We start from the raw sequence: 17,970 nt of genomic DNA, 5'->3' as shown, positions 1-17,970 counted from the left end.
AAGCATAATTGGAGCAAACCACTCGGCATAAGGCTGGAGGGGGTGCACCAAATTGCCAGACAAAGCACAAAAAAGAGGAGGGCACAACCGCACAGAAAAGAGGCACCAAAGGGCTGTTAAAATGAAAAATAGCTTTATTTGATCAAAGTTAAAATATAAAGTACATAGTCACAACCATCCTGACTAGTTTTGTGCTGTAACGGGCACATAATCATATGATTAAGTTCCTGTTACGGCACGAAACTAGTCAGGGTGCCTCTTTTCTGTGCGGTTGTACATTCCTCTTTTTTGAAGAAAAGCTCTATCCTGAGCCTGTCTCCTCGTCACTGACAGAGTGACAATCAAGCCATTCAAACCTCGTATTCTCTTAGCGCGGGCTGCATGGCCCAACCCCACGAAACAAATGTGGCACTGCATGCTTCCAGGAGACCACTGCGCTTACACCCGAAGCGAAGCCCAGTCCTGTACTTACACTTAAGCATGCACACGCCGTCGCAGCTCCCATCCCCCCACCGCAGCCCTACCTCTCCCCTGGCCACTCTCGGGATTAATAATAATAAAAAATACATTTAATACATTTTTAAAAAAACTGCCTTCACTGCGCCCTGTGTGACCGCACAGGTCTCACACCACAAAGGACGGCCCTGCATGTGCTGAGCTCTCTGTGTAGCTGCCAAGTTAACCGTTGGCCCTGGCAGCCCACTGCCCAGATGGACCACCAGGATTTTTCCTGGTATTCCGGCAGCCCAATCCGGCCCTGCTCACAGGTTACTGTACCATCCACAGAGTCCCAGGCAGTTAACCCCAGACAAGTCTGGGTGCAAGGCCCATAGGGGAAATTACAAAACAAATTAATACAACACACAGAGAAAGTCCAGCACTCACTTGCAAGCACTTAACTAAGATTAAAAGCAAATCTGGCCAAATGGAACAAGCCCAGGTACCACTTCAAGGTCTCTCCCAAAACCTTGGTCTCTAATACAGCCATACAAATGCAAGCTCTCAATCAAACAATCTGGGAACAGGTCAAGGGTTCACTGACTTATATAATCACCCTAGATATATACAAAACATGGAAGGGGACTGCAATCTCAGACTGGACTGGGTCCACATCCTATGACCCTGCAACATGGACAGCCCTGGGTGCTCAACAGCACTCTCAGGTAGCTGTCCCATCCCCAGAGTCCCAGGCGGTTAACCCCAGACAAGTCTGGGTGCAAGGCCCATAGGGACACACAGAGAAAGTCCAGCACTCACTTGCAAGCACTCACCTAAGATTAAAAGCAAAACTGAAAGAGTTAGTTACCGCTCTGGCCAAATGGGACAAGTGCAGGTCCACGTCAAGCTCTCTCCCAAAACCTGGGTCCCTAATACAGCAATAAAATGCAAGCTCTCAATCAAACAAAACACGGAAGGGGGACTGCACTCTCCGTATAATATATATATATGTTACAAGCCTATTATTTTGTAATAAAATCATTTTTCTCCCTTACTCAACACACCATGGTATTACATGAGTGTTACAGAATTTAAAATATAGTACCAATTGAGAAACACATTTGCAAAGACTGATTGTGTCTTCTGATTGTTTGAGCTTCAGGTATGATCTGTGAGTAGCTGTGAGATGAATGCTAATATTCATCTACAGGGATATCTATAAATTTAAGTTAAAAAAATAATAATTTAAAGCCATCTAATCAATTTCTGCATTTGGGAACTTCATAAATGAAAAGCTAGAAAAATAAAAGTGAGTTATGTATAACTTATAAGTAACAGAAAAAATATGCAAGATGTATGTTGATTCCGTCAAAGAGAGATTTTTGAATATCAATATTTAAGGAAGCTTGCAGATATATTTGTCTGTGCGCTGATATTATTTCTAAAAAGATGCATATTGCAAAAACACTACTGTGTATTTAAAGGGACATAAAACCCAAATGTTTCATTTTATGATTCAGATAGAGCATATAATTTTAAACAACTTTCCAATTTACTTCTGTATTATCAAATGTTCTTTGTTTTCTTGGTATTCTTAGCTGAAAGTTAAACATAGGTAGGCTGATATGCTAATTTCTAAGCCCTTAAAGGCCGCCCCTCATCTCAGGGAGGTAAGTTCAGGAGTTTGCATGTGTCTGCATTAGACATGTGCAGCCGCAAAAAATTTGGTTCGGTTCGGATCGATTCGGACCGATTCAAATTTCGGTTCTGATCGATTCGAATTCGGAAGAAATCAAATGAATTAGTTTTGGATTCATTTGGATTCTTTCGGATTTGTGTGAAATTCGGTTCGGTTTGGTTCGATTCGGATTTTCGGAATTTCGGCACTGTTAAGTGGGATGTGCTGTGTATTACACTAGTATACTGTACAATACTAGTGTAATACATGGCGATCCGAATCCATCCGAATCCATCCAAATAAATTCAAATCGATTCGGATTTATTCGGTAGATTCGGCACTGCCGCAATTCAGAAATTTGAATCGATCCGAATTCCGAATTCGACAAAATTCGTCCGAATTTCGATTCGGACCGAACCGAATCGCACATGTCTAGTCTGCATAACTATATAACAGCACTTTTTCATCAGTATTATACATTAGCAAAATCACTAGATAGCAGAACTATTTCCTGTCATGTCATGCTTCAGACATCAAAAAATAGGAAAAGGAAATGGGAGAGTATAGAGGGGATATTAAGCACTCTTACACCTATCGCTTGTGATGATAAGCTGTAAAATTACAGCATGAAATATCTGCTAGCGAATAATAAATGTATATACTAGTATTAAAGCCTATAATCTTTATTAAGGAATTTATTTAAAAATTAATGACTAAGGTGATAAATATCACCTATCATTACCCACACAGATATATTACCTAAAGGTATACCACAATTACTGCACTCTTGCTATCATGTCACCCCCCCCCCCCCTGTATTCCTGGCCGATATCAGGAACCGTCGGCTTCAGGTGTCAGGGGTAGCATGAGGCAACAGTTAATGCAGCAAAAATAATTATAAGTGGTATAAGTTGAGTAATAAAAGTAGTTTAAAAACAAGTTGAACTACACAAACATGTTTCAGCAAGTGAACTGACAAACCTGATTCTCTGACAGGTGCTGCCTTTTAAACCCCTAGGTGAGGAGATGCTAAACCAATCAGCGGAATCACATTGAGAAAGGCTGTGCAACAGCTGAAACATGTTTGTGTAGTTCAACTTGTAAAATAACTGCCCTGCATAAGAAAATGCACATTAAAGATGAGGACAAGGGCAGATACATTTTATATTAAAGTTATATTCTGATACAAAAATCACATGCTCTAATTCATTAGAACATCACAATGCTGAATTACTGACCACAGATAACTACGGGGTTGATCATTATCCTTTATAAAATTGTATCAAATTATCTATCTTAAAAATCCCCTTTAAATTTGAATGGTGTTTTTCTGTTGATAATTATTAGATACATTTTTTGTTTTATTTTCTAAAGGTTTGTAATCAACCAACCTGTCTTTAATCCCCACAAAGGGATTGAAACACATAAGTGCAATGCTGCTAGGGAGTGGAAGCGTAGAGTGTAGAGAGTAGAACACAGCTGGTGATTGGTAGGTTGAGCAACTACTGATTCTGATTGGTAGATTGAGCAACTACTGCTTCTGATTGGCTCACCAGAGGTTTCCTGCTGAGTAAAAATAATTTAGCTTGAATTTTTTGTTGTTGTTTTGTAAAATTGAGATATTTTAAAACATTAACATAAATATTGCTAGATTAAGAGTCTTGCGTTAGACTTAAAAAGCAGCGTTGAGAGGTCCCAACGCTGCTTTTTAACGCCCGCTGGTATTACAAGTCTGGCAGGTACAGGTGTACCGCTCCCTTTTCTTCCACGACTCGAGCTTACTGCAAATCCCCTTACGTAAATTGCGTATCCTATCTTTTTAATGGGATTTTCCTAACTCCGGTATTACGAGTCTTGGAAGAAGTGAGTGGTACAGCCTCTCCTGTCAAGACTCCTACCGCATTTAAAAGTCAGTAGTTAAGTGTTTTATGGACTAACGCCGTAACATAAAACTCTTAACTAAAGTGCTAAAAAGTACACTAACACCCATGAACTACCTATTAACCCCTAAACCAAACCCCTCCACATCAGAAACACTTAAAGGACCAGTCAACACAGTAGATTAACATAATCAACAAATGCAAGATAAAAAGACAATGCAATAGCACTTAGTCTGAACTTCAAATAAGTAGTAGATTTTTTTTTCTGATAATTTTAAAAGTTATGTCTTTTTCCACTCCCCCTGTACCATGTAACAGTCATCAGCCAATCACAAATGCATACACGTACCATGTGACAGCCATCAGCCATTCACAAATGCATACACACTTATTCTTGCACATGCTCAGTAGGAGTTGGTGACTCAAAAAGTTTAAATATAAAAAGACTGTGCACATTTAGTTAATGGAAGTAAATTGGAAAGTTGTTTTAAATGGCATGCTCTTTCTGAATAATGAAAGTTTAATTTTGATTGAGTGTCCCTTTAAATAAAGATTTTAAACCCTAATCTACTGACCGGACATCGCAAACACTTTAATAAATATATTAACCCCTAAACCACTGCACTCCCACCTCGCAAACACTAGTTAAATTTTATTAACCCCTAATCTGCCATCCCTAATATCGCTGACACCTACCTACATTAATTAAACCTTAATCTGCCGACCCAAACGTCGCCGCTACTATATTAAATTTATTAACCCCTAAACCTAAGTCTAAACCTAAGTCTAACACCCCCCTAACTTAAATATAATTTAAATAAAACGAAATTAAATTACTACAATTAAATAAATTATTCCTATATAAAACTAAATATTTACCTATAAAATAAACCATAAGATAGCTACAATATAACTAATAGTTACATTGTATCTAGCTTAGGGTTTATTTTTATTTTACAGGCAACTTTGTATTTATTTTAACTAGGTACAATAGTTATTAAATAGTTATTAACTATTTAATAACTTCCTATCATTAGTTATCATTAAATTACTTACATAAACTAACTACAATTAAATACAATTAAATTAAATAAACTAAAGTACAAAAAAAAAAAACAATTACAGAAAATAAAAAATAATTACTAGAATTTTAAACTAATTACACCTAATCTAATTCCCCTAATAAAATAAAAAAGCCCCCAAAATAATAAAATTCCCTACCCTATGCTAAATTACAAATAGCCCTTAAAAGGCTAAAAGGCCAATAGGTTTTTCCTACCTTAATTCCGATTGGCTGATAGAATCCTATCAGCCAATTGGAATTCAAGGGACGCCATCTTGGATGACGTTATTTAAAGGAACCTTCATTCGTCTGGAGTCGTCGGAGAAAGAGGATGCTCCGCATCGGCTGGCTTCAAGATAGACCCGCTCCACTCCGGATGGATGAAGATAGAAGATGCCACCTGGATGAAGCCTTCTGCCCATCTGGAAGTCCTCTTCTGCCCAGATCAGATGAAGACTTCTGCCCCTCTGGAGGACCACTTGTGCCCGGTTGGGTGAAGACGGCTCAAGGTAGGTTGATCTTCAAGGGGTTAGTGTTAGGTTTTATTGAGGGGGGATTGGGTGGGTTTTAGAGTAGGGTTGGGTGTATGGGTGGTGGGTTTTAATGTTGGGGGGTATTGTATTTTTTTTTACAGGTAAAAGAGCTGATTACTTTGGGGCAATGCCCTGCAAAAAGCCCTTTTAAGGGCTATTTGTAATTTAGTATAGGGTAGGGAATTTTATTATTTTTGGGAGCTTTTTTATTTTATTAGGGGATTAGATTAGGTGTAATTAGTTTAAAATTCTTGTAATAATTTTTTTATTTTCTGTAATTTAGTGGGGTTTTTTGTACTTTAGTTTATTTTATTTTATTGTATTTAATTGTAGTTCATTTAGGTAATTAATTTAATGATAGTGTAGTGTTAGGTGTAATTGTAATTTAGGTTAGGATTTATTTTACAGGTATATTTGTTTTTATTTTAACTAGGAAGTTATTAAATAGTTAATAACTATTTAATAACTATTGTACCTAGCTAAAATAAATACAAAGTTGCCTGTAAAATAAATATAAGCCCTAAGATAGATACAAATGTAACTATTAGTTATATTGTAGCTATCTAATAGTTTTTTTTATAGGTAAGTATTTAGTTTTAAATAGGATTAATTTATTTAATTGTAGTTATTTTCTTTAGATTTATTTAAATTATATTTAAATTAGGGGGTGTTAGGATTAGAGTTAGACTTAGGTTTAGGGGATAATAAATGTAATATAGTAGCGGTGATGATGGGGGCGGCAGATAAGGGGTTAAAAATTGTAGTTTGGTTGTGACAATGTTGGGGGGGGGGCAGATTAGGGGTTAATAAATATAATGTAGGGTTCGGCGATGTTGGGGGCATCACATTAGGGGTTCATAAGTATAATGTAGGTGGCAGCGGTGTCCGGAGCGGCAGATTAGGGGTTAATAATATAATGCAGGTGGCGACGATGCCGGGGGCGGCATATTAGGGGTTAATAAGTGTAATATTAGGGGTGTTTAGACTCGGGGTTCATGTTAGGGTGTTAGCTGTAGACATAACTTTTGTTTCAACAACCAAACGCTTAGCACCTGTAGAGTACCCTTTGTGCTGCAAAGTTCCCAGGTCTAACCCCACTGCTCCGTGACACTGACAAATTGACCCCTAGTAATACTGCTCCATTCACACACACTATACTTCAATCGATCCTATCGCATAGGGAATACACATGTATTCGCCTCTTATCCGGGACCCATCTCCTGAAGCCAAACAAACCCAGTAATTACCTGTGGTCTGTCGCGGGAACTCCAGTATCTCGCGGATGCCCGGCTCTTCCTCACTCTGCGTCCTGTGTCACTACTCTCCCTCTGCTTGTGTGCGGTTACGTTCCGGGGCATGCTTCAGTCACGTAATTCGCAGTGGAGCGTGGTGGCAGCAAGTCTCGCTCTCTTTGTGTGCTCTCTTGTGATTACTCTGTTGATACTAATTTTGAAGAAACAGAGGCACCTCTGCAGTATGCGATTAAAATTCTTCTTTTATTTTTCAATTTTGAACAGCAGATGACATATACTGTCATTAGTACAGCTTAGGTTGGAAAGACTTGGGTGGTTCCCAGTGACCCACTGACGCGTTTCAGCTCGCTGGCCATAATCATAGTGTGGTCAGTTAGCCTATATCGGCTCCTTTTAAATCTGTAGGCTTATGTCCATTGGATAAAACTAACACCTGGGAATTAACCCATGCCTTCCCAATATTCATTACAAAAATATTTTGGTTCACTGAACGGCAATACTATTCATTGTTTACTTCATAGGACATAGTAACACTTCAATTATTTCATCTTATACAAAGATTTGAATACTTATATACATAAATCAGTGATACTGGTTAACATACTGGAATAATTGAAATGTCAACTATAACAAAACTGAGTCAATCATAAGTGATACAATGTGCATATAATCAAAACAATTTATCATATTGAAAATAGAATGAACATTTGTATCCTCTCCAATACTAGCTAATATCCTGCCTTGATTAGTTCACTATACTTGAGACACATTGAATAATAATGCTTCATCATTCCTGGACACACAGACCAAGGACTACCGCCAAAAATTAATCAGGTCATATTCCGAATTGAGCCCTTGTGGCATCCTAGTCCTCAGCCTGACTATACAGAAAATCTCTCTCTTTGCCAGAATTGACTCCCTATCACCTCTCCTTGTGCCTGTTTTTGCATTATCTATTATAGTCCACCTTAATGTCTTACTAGTTTTGTTATGATAATTTTTAGAATGAAGCACAAGTGGAGTAGTCAATTTGCCTAATTTAATTTTAGATAGGTGCTCTCTAATCCTATACCTTACTTCTCTTGTCGTGAGTCCAGTATACTGTACCTCACATTCAATACATGTTAGACGGTATATGGAATAAGTGACTCTGCAATTAGTGCAACCTTTAAATTCAAAAATCTCTCCTGTCACACTACTTCTGAATCCCTGTCTAGGGTCCAGTTTTTCACACGCTTTGCAGTGTAAATTGCTGCACCTAAATACCCCTGTGTGTTCTAGCCATGAACTCCTTCTTTGGAATTCGGGTTTTAGTTGTGTAGGAGCTAATCCGTTTCCTATGGATAATCCTTTTCAAAATGCAAATCTGCAGTTTCTGGTGTTGATCTCCTCTAGACCATCATCTGCTTTTAACATTGATAAATTGTTTTTGATGATCTGACAAATCTGTTCATACTGATTACTATACTGGGTTACAAAGGTTACTGTTTTGTCCTCCTCTATTTTATTCCTTCTAGACCCTTCTCTGTAGTCTAAGAAATTTGACCTATCCTGGTCATCAATATCTTTCCTTACTGAGTCTATATCCTTGATCTCAATCTTTTATTGAGATCTTAAGCTTGTTAAAGGTAATTCTCTGTATCTGTACAATTTCTCTTTAGTCATATGTATTGACCTCTTATTACTGATTTGAAAACCCTTTGCAGGTTATTACTATGGGCATGCAGAATAGTAGTGCCTGATATGGGTTTACTGTATATCTCCACATCAATTTTTCCCAAATTTCCCCCTTTAAGGGTAACATCCAAATAATTTATGCTCTTACTTCCCATCTCAATGGTAAATTTAATTCCCACATTATTTGTGTCTAGCTTTTCCACAAACCTCTCTGCCTCCTTGGGGCTGCCACACCATATGAATATCAAGTCTTCTATACATCGTATATAATAGACTATGTGGCTCTTATCTGGATTTTCCCCTCCAAAGATGTGGGACAGCTCCCACCATCCCATGAATAAATTTGCATAGGATGGGGCAAATTTTGCTCCCATGGCTGTCCCACACCTTTGAAGGAAAAAATCCCCCTTTATTATGGACGATTTATAGATGACTTGATATTCATAAGGTGTGGCAGCCCCAAGGAGGCGGAGAGGTTTGTGGAAAGGCTAAACACAAATAAAGTGGGAATTAAATTTACCTTTGAGATGGGAAGTAAGAGCATAAATTATTTGGATGTTAACCTTAAAAGGGGATATTTGGGAAAAATTGATGTGGAGATATACAGAAAACCCATATAAGGCAATACTATTCTGCATGCCCATAGTAATCACCCGCAAAGGGTTTTCAAATCAGTGATAAGAGGTCAATACATACGACTAAAGAGAAATTGTACAGATACAGAGAATTACCTTAAACAAGCTGAAGATCTCAATAAAAGATTGAGATCAAGAGGATATAAACAAAAGGATATAGACTCAGTAAGGAAATATATTGATGACCAGGATCTGTCGAATTTCTTAGACTACAGAGATGGGTCTAGAAGGAATAAAATAGAGGAGGACAAAACAGTAACCTTTGTCACCCAGTATAGTAATCAGTATGAACAGATTTGTCAGATCATCAAAAACAATTTATCAATGTTAAAAGCAGATGATGGTCTAGAGGAGATCAACACCAGAAACTGCAGATTTGCATTTAGAAAAGGATTATCCATAGGAAACAGAATAGCTCCTACACAACTAAAACCGGAATTCCAAAGAAGGAGTTCATGGCTAGAACACACAGGGGTATTTAGGTGCAGCAATTTACACTGCAAAGAGTGTGAAAAACTGGACCCTAGACAGGGATTCAGAAGTAGTGTGACAGGAGAGATTTTTGAATTTAAAGGTTGCACTAATTGCAGAGTCACTTATTCCATATACCTTCTAACATGTATTGAATGTGAGGTACAGTATACTGGACTCACGACAAGAGAAGTAAGGTATAGGATTAGAGAGCACCTATCTAACATTAAATTAGGCACATTGACTACTCCACTTGTGCTTCATTTTAAAAATTATCATAACAAAACTAGTAAGACATTAAGGTGGACTATAATAGATAATGCAAAAACAGGCACAAGGGGAGGTGATAAGGAGTCAATTCTGGCAAAGAGAGAGATTTTCTGGATACACAGGCTGAGGACTAGGATGCCACAAGGGCTCAATTCGGAATATGACCTGATTAATTTTTGGCGGTAGTCCTCGGTCTGTGTGTCCAGGAATGAGGAAGCGTTATTATTCAATGTGTCTCAAGTATAGTGAACTAATCAAGGCAGGATATTAGCTAGAATTGGAGAGGATACAAATGTTCATGCTATTTTCAATATGATAAATTGTTTTGACTATATGCACATTGTATCACTTATGATTGACTCAGTTTTGTTAAAGTTGACATTTCAATTATTCCAGTATGTTAACCAGTATCACTGATTTATGTATATAAGTATTCAAATCTTTGTATAAGATGAAATAATTGGAAGTGTAACTATGTCCTATGAAGGAAACAATGAATAGTATTGCTGTTCAGTGAACCAAAATATTTTTGTAATGAATATTGGGAAGGCATGGGTTAATTCCCAGGTGTTGGTTTTATCCAATGGGCATAAGCCTACAGATTTAAAAGGAGCCAATATAGGCTAACTGACCACACTACGATTACGGCCAGCAAACCGAAACGCCTCAGTGGGTCACTGGGAACCACCCAAGTCTTTCCGACCTAAGCTGTACTAATGACATTATATGTCATCTGCTGTTCAAAATTGAAAAATACAAGAAGAATTTTAATCGCATACTGTGGAGGTGCCTCTGTTTCTTCAAAATTAGTATCAACTGAGTAATCACAAGAGAGCACACACAGAGAGCGAGACTTGCTGCCACCACACCCCACTGCAAATTACGTGACTGAAGCACGCCTGGGAACATAACCGCACACACACGGAGGGAGAGCAGTGACACAGGACGCTGAGTGAAATGAGCTGGGCATCCGCGAGATAGTGGAGTCTCCATGACAGACCACAGGTAATTACTGGGTTTGTTTGGCTTCAGGAGATGGGTCCCGGACAAGAGGCACATACATGTGTATTCCCTATGCGATAGGATCGATTGAAGGATAGTGTGTGAATGGAGCAGTATTACTAGTGGTCAATTTGTCAGTGTCACGGAGCAGTGGGGTTAGACCTGGGAACTTTGCAGCACAAAGGGTACTCTAGAGGTGCTAAGCATTTGGTTGTTGTATTTGAGAGGCGGTGGATTGCCCGCAAGTAGCTGGAGCACTGAGAATAACCTGAAGTATGCAAGCAAATATAAGTGGTGGCAAATTTGAATGAAATATTTACAATAAGTGTGAACAGCATTTAATCATGGAGTTACAAGACAACAGTGAAGGAAGTTTGCAATATTATTCTTTGAAACCGACAGTTGACAGAGTGAGTGACTTAAGTGATTTTTAATGTGTGTTTTCCACGGACTGCACAATGTTTTCATTGAGCAAGCTATTTGAAACATTAGAGGATCTACTAATAAAGGAGACCAGGTTAAAATGGGATGTATGGACTCTAGAAAAATACCTGAGTACAGGACTGATACCAAGAGGTCTACGAATTAATAAATTCCCCATGTTTATAGTGGAGGATGCAGAATTTGTTAAAAATTTGAATGAGATTCTGTCAAAATGTTCTATAAGTTTAATGAGAATGTTATTAGAGTTTAAACGTAAAGCCTTGAAAGATGTCTCTAATGAAATAGATGTTTTGCAAATAGAATGCAGTCGCAGAAAAGAGGAATCACAATATTCCAAATTTGATAAAATTCTACATGATATAATAGCAGATACTAAACGAATAATTATGGAAATTAAACACGATAAGTTTGTCAGAGATACTACAGATTTTGAAACAAATAAGGTATACATATGGAACAAAAAAACAAAGATTTAGTTATAGAAGAGAAATTGATTTCTATAACAATAAGGGCAAAAAACAAGGAAAAAACAAAAATAAAAATAAGAACAATAGAAGGTAAAAGAAGGTCACTTTCTCAGATAGCGAAGGAGATTCACAAGTGGAGGGACATACATCTGGGGAGGGGTCAAACTCAGGCGATGAGGATAGCCAGAGCACAAAACATATTGCAGATATGGGAACAAAATCTAAAATGAGTTCCATTCTCAGACCCCAGGAGATTTCAAAGTATCAGGCAGAAGAACCCACCACATCAGGGATGTTGGCATTAGAACCCCCTAGGGAGAAAGAGAGACTAGAGGTAGCCCAGGTTTTTCAGATAAGAACAAGAGAATCAGAAGGGGGGAGGAGATGGAAGAACAAGGGAGAACCAACTCCCACCACGGAGAGGGAGGTTACAAACGAAATACAAGTAAATACAGTAATAAACGTATCCTCCTTTGAATTAAGTGAAACTGAGATTAGAGTTTTGGGTTTGGGCCTGAATTTTGTCCCGAGTGAGGATTTCAACCTCTTTCAGACTTTAATAGATACAAATAAACTAATTAGAAATTTAACTTTAAAGAAACATTTTAAAAATGAAAGCAATAGTGATATTTCTAATCATTTACAGTCTGAAAGAGGTGAAAACCCTAAAGGGAGGAACCTGAACTATTAGGAGGAGTGTGACCTTGAAACATTAGAACAATTATATGATGAGAGCAATTATGAACATGACACTAGGCAAGTAACAAAGGGTCCCCTATTAAGAGGAGCTTCCTTCTTTTATCCTATTCAATCAAGAGGAGAAATTTTTGAAAAATTTCAGAAAACGGTGGAGAGAGATCTGAACCAATTAGCTTACTGCATAAATAAAAATAAAGGAAAAAATCTGACTAAAGAGGAACAATTGGCATTGAATAAATTGGGTGAAAAAAAGAGAATTGGTGATTAGGGCAGCAGACAAGGGGGGATCGGTCGTAGTAATGAACTAAGCCTTCTTTGTCAAAGAGGCCTATAGACAATTAGATGATCCCCGCCAATATACAAGGTTGATTTTCAATCCCACACTACGCTTTCAAAATGAACTTAGGCATTTAGTTGATGATGGAATGGAGGGAGGTTTTTTGGATGACAAAACCAGAGATTTCTTGTTGGTAGATCACCCAGTCATTCCGATTTTCAATTTCCTGCCTAAAGTTCATAAATCCCTAGAGAATGTGGTAGGTAGACCAATTATAAGTGGCATTAATTCTATATTTGAACATCTCTCACAATGGTTGGATGAAATACTTCAACCATTAGTGAAACAGCTGCCGCGTTTTCTAAGGGATACCAAACAGTTGTTACTGGAAATGGAATCTATAGACTGGAAAGAGAATTTTATATGGCTTACAATAGATGTAGTTTCGCTTTATTCCTCCATTAGACATGATAGGGGTTTGGAGGCATTGAAATATTTCCTCTACAGGAATAAATGTTTTAGTGATGACCTTTGTAAGTACATTCTGCGGGTAACATAATTTTTGCTGACCCACAACTTCTTTGCTTTCGAGGGGGATTTTTTCCTCCAAAGGTGTGGGACAGCCATGGGAGCAAAATTTGCCCCATCCTATGCAAATTTATTCTTGGGATGGTGGGAGCTGTCCCACATCTTTGGAGGGGAAAATCCATATAAGAGCCAAATAGTCTATTATAGACGATTTATAGATGACTTGATATTCATATGGTGTGGCATCCCCAAGGAGGTGGAGAGGTTTGTGGAAAGGCTAAACACAAATAATGTGGAAATTAAATTTACCTTTGAGATGGGAATAAGAGCATAAATTATTTGGATGTTACCCTTAAAGGGAGAAATTTGGGAAAAATTGATGTGGAGATATACAGAAAACCCATATCAGGCAATACTATTCTGCATGCCCATAGTAATCACCCGCAAAGGGATCTCAAATCAGTGATAAGAGGTCAATACATACGACTAAAGGGAAAATGTACAGATACAGATAATTACCTTAAACAAGCTTAAAATCTCAATAAAAGATTGAGATCAAGAGGATATAAACAAAAGGATATAGACTCAGTAAGGAAAGATATTGATGACCAGGATCTGTCGAATTTCTTAGACTACAGAGATGGGTCTAGAAGGAATAAAATAGAGGAGGACAAAACAGTAACCTTTGTCACCCAGTATAGTAATCAGTATGAACAGATTTGTCAGATCATCAAAAACTATTTATCAATGTTAAAAGCAGATGATGGTCTAGAGGAGATCAACACCAGAAACTGCAGATTTGCATTTAGAAAAGGATTATCCATAGGAAACAGAATAGCTCCTACACAACTAAAACCGGAATTCCAAAGAAGGAGTTCATGGCTAGAACACACAGGGGTATTTAGGTGCAGCAATTTACACAGCAAAGCGTGTGAAAAACTGGACCCTAGACAGGGATTCAGAAGTAGTGTGACAGGAGAGATTTTTGAATTTAAAGGTTGCACTAATTGCAGAGTCACTTATTCCATATACCTTCTAACATGTATTGAATGTGAGGTACAGTATACTGGACTCACGACAAGAGAAGTAAGGTATAGGATTAGAGAGCACCTATCTAACATTAAATTAGGCACATTGACTACTCCACTTGTGCTTCATTTTAAAAATTATCATAACAAAACTAGTAAGACATTAAGGTGGACTATAATAGATAATGCAAAAACAGGCACAAGGGGAGGTGATAAGGAGTCAATTCTGGCAAAGAGAGAGATTTTCTGGATACACAGGCTGAGGACTAGGATGCCACAAGGGCTCAATTCGGAATATGACCTGATTAATTTTTGGCGGTAGTCCTCGGTCTGTGTGTCCAGGAATGAGGAAGCGTTATTATTCAATGTGTCTCAAGTATAGTGAACTAATCAAGGCAGGATATTAGCTAGAATTGGAGAGGATACAAATGTTCATGCTATTTTCAATATGATAAATTGTTTTGACTATATGCACATTGTATCACTTATGATTGACTCAGTTTTGTTAAAGTTGACATTTCAATTATTCCAGTATGTTAACCAGTATCACTGATTTATGTATATAAGTATTCAAATCTTTGTATAAGATGAAATAATTGGAAGTGTAACTATGTCCTATGAAGGAAACAATGAATAGTATTGCTGTTCAGTGAACCAAAATATTTTTGTAATGAATATTGGGAAGGCATGGGTTAATTCCCAGGTGTTGGTTTTATCCAATGGGCATAAGCCTACAGATTTAAAAGGAGCCAATATAGGCTAACTGACCACACTACGATTACGGCCAGCAAACCGAAACGCGTCAGTGGGTCACTGGGAACCACCCAAGTCTTTCCGACCTAAGCTGTACTAATGACATTATATGTCATCTGCTGTTCAAAATTGAAAAATACAAGAAGAATTTTAATCGCATACTGTGGAGGTGCCTCTGTTTCTTCAAAATTAGTATCAACTGAGTAATCACAAGAGAGCACACACAGAGAGCGAGACTTGCTGCCACCACACCCCACTGCAAATTACGTGACTGAAGCACGCCTGGGAACATAACCGCACACACACGGAGGGAGAGCAGTGACACAGGACGCTGAGTGAAATGAGCTGGGCATCCGCGAGATAGTGGAGTCTCCATGACAGACCACAGGTAATTACTGGGTTTGTTTGGCTTCAGGAGATGGGTCCCGGACAAGAGGCACATACATGTGTATTCCCTATGCGATAGGATCGATTGAAGGATAGTGTGTGAATGGAGCAGTATTACTAGTGGTCAATTTGTCAGTGTCACGGAGCAGTGGGGTTAGACCTGGGAACTTTGCAGCACAAAGGGTACTCTAGAGGTGCTAAGCATTTGGTTGTTGTATTTGAGAGGCGGTGGATTGCCCGCAAGTAGCTGGAGCACTGAGAATAACCTGAAGTATGCAAGCAAATATAAGTGGTGGCAAATTTGAATGAAATATTTACAATAAGTGTGAACAGCATTTAATCATGGAGTTACAAGACAACAGTGAAGGAAGTTTGCAATATTATTCTTTGAAACCGACAGTTGACAGAGTGAGTGACTTAAGTGATTTTTAATGTGTGTTTTCCACGGACTGCACAATGTTTTCATTGAGCAAGCTATTTGAAACATTAGAGGATCTACTAATAAAGGAGACCAGGTTAAAATGGGATGTATGGACTCTAGAAAAATACCTGAGTACAGGACTGATACCAAGAGGTCTACGAATTAATAAATTCCCCATGTTTATAGTGGAGGATGCAGAATTTGTTAAAAATTTGAATGAGATTCTGTCAAAATGTTCTATAAGTTTAATGAGAATGTTATTAGAGTTTAAACGTAAAGCCTTGAAAGATGTCTCTAATGAAATAGATGTTTTGCAAATAGAATGCAGTCGCAGAAAAGAGGAATCACAATATTCCAAATTTGATAAAATTCTACATGATATAATAGCAGATACTAAACGAATAATTATGGAAATTAAACACGATAAGTTTGTCAGAGATACTACAGATTTTGAAACAAATAAGGTATACATATGGAACAAAAAAACAAAGATTTAGTTATAGAAGAGAAATTGATTTCTATAACAATAAGGGCAAAAAACAAGGAAAAAACAAAAATAAAAATAAGAACAATAGAAGGTAAAAGAAGGTCACTTTCTCAGATAGCGAAGGAGATTCACAAGTGGAGGGACATACATCTGGGGAGGGGTCAAACTCAGGCGATGAGGATAGCCAGAGCACAAAACATATTGCAGATATGGGAACAAAATCTAAAATGAGTTCCATTCTCAGACCCCAGGAGATTTCAAAGTATCAGGCAGAAGAACCCACCACATCAGGGATGTTGGCATTAGAACCCCCTAGGGAGAAAGAGAGACTAGAGGTAGCCCAGGTTTTTCAGATAAGAACAAGAGAATCAGAAGGGGGGAGGAGATGGAAGAACAAGAGAGAACCAACTCCCACCACGGAGAGGGAGGTTACAAACGAAATACAAGTAAATACAGTAATAAACGTATCCTCCTTTGAATTAAGTGAAACTGAGATTAGAGTTTTGGGTTTGGGCCTGAATTTTGTCCCGAGTGAGGATTTCAACCTCTTTCAGACTTTAATAGATACAAATAAACTAATTAGAAATTTAACTTTAAAGAAACATTTTAAAAATGAAAGCAATAGTGATATTTCTAATCATTTACAGTCTGAAAGAGGTGAAAACCCTAAAGGGAGGAACCTGAACTATTAGGAGGAGTGTGACCTTGAAACATTAGAACAATTATATGATGAGAGCAATTATGAACATGACACTAGGCAAGTAACAAAGGGTCCCCTATTAAGAGGAGCTTCCTTCTTTTATCCTATTCAATCAAGAGGAGAAATTTTTGAAAAATTTCAGAAAACGGTGGAGAGAGATCTGAACCAATTAGCTTACTGCATAAATAAAAATAAAGGAAAAAATCTGACTAAAGAGGAACAATTGGCATTGAATAAATTGGGTGAAAAAAAGAGAATTGGTGATTAGGGCAGCAGACAAGGGGGGATCGGTCGTAGTAATGAACTAAGCCTTCTTTGTCAAAGAGGCCTATAGACAATTAGATTATCCCCGCCAATATACAAGGTTGATTTTCAATCCCACACTACGCTTTCAAAATGAACTTAGGCATTTAGTTGATGATGGAATGGAGGGAGGTTTTTTGGATGACAAAACCAGAGATTTCTTGTTGGTAGATCACCCAGTCATTCCGATTTTCAATTTCCTGCCTAAAGTTCATAAATCCCTAGAGAATGTGGTAGGTAGACCAATTATAAGTGGCATTAATTCTATATTTGAACATCTCTCACAATGGTTGGATGAAATACTTCAACCATTAGTGAAACAGCTGCCGCGTTTTCTAAGGGATACCAAACAGTTGTTACTGGAAATGGAATCTATAGACTGGAAAGAGAATTTTATATGGCTTACAATAGATGTAGTTTCGCTTTATTCCTCCATTAGACATGATAGGGGTTTGGAGGCATTGAAATATTTCCTCTACAGGAATAAATGTTTTAGTGATGACCTTTGTAAGTACATTCTGCGGGTAACAGAATTTTTGCTGACCCACAACTTCTTTGCTTTCGAGGGGGATTTTT

This window comes from Bombina bombina, chromosome 3 (assembly GCF_027579735.1).
Source record: "Bombina bombina isolate aBomBom1 chromosome 3, aBomBom1.pri, whole genome shotgun sequence".
Lineage (NCBI taxonomy): Eukaryota > Metazoa > Chordata > Amphibia > Anura > Bombinatoridae > Bombina > Bombina bombina.
The sequence above is the reverse complement of the archived record's forward strand: the minus strand, read 5'-3'. Positions refer to the sequence as shown.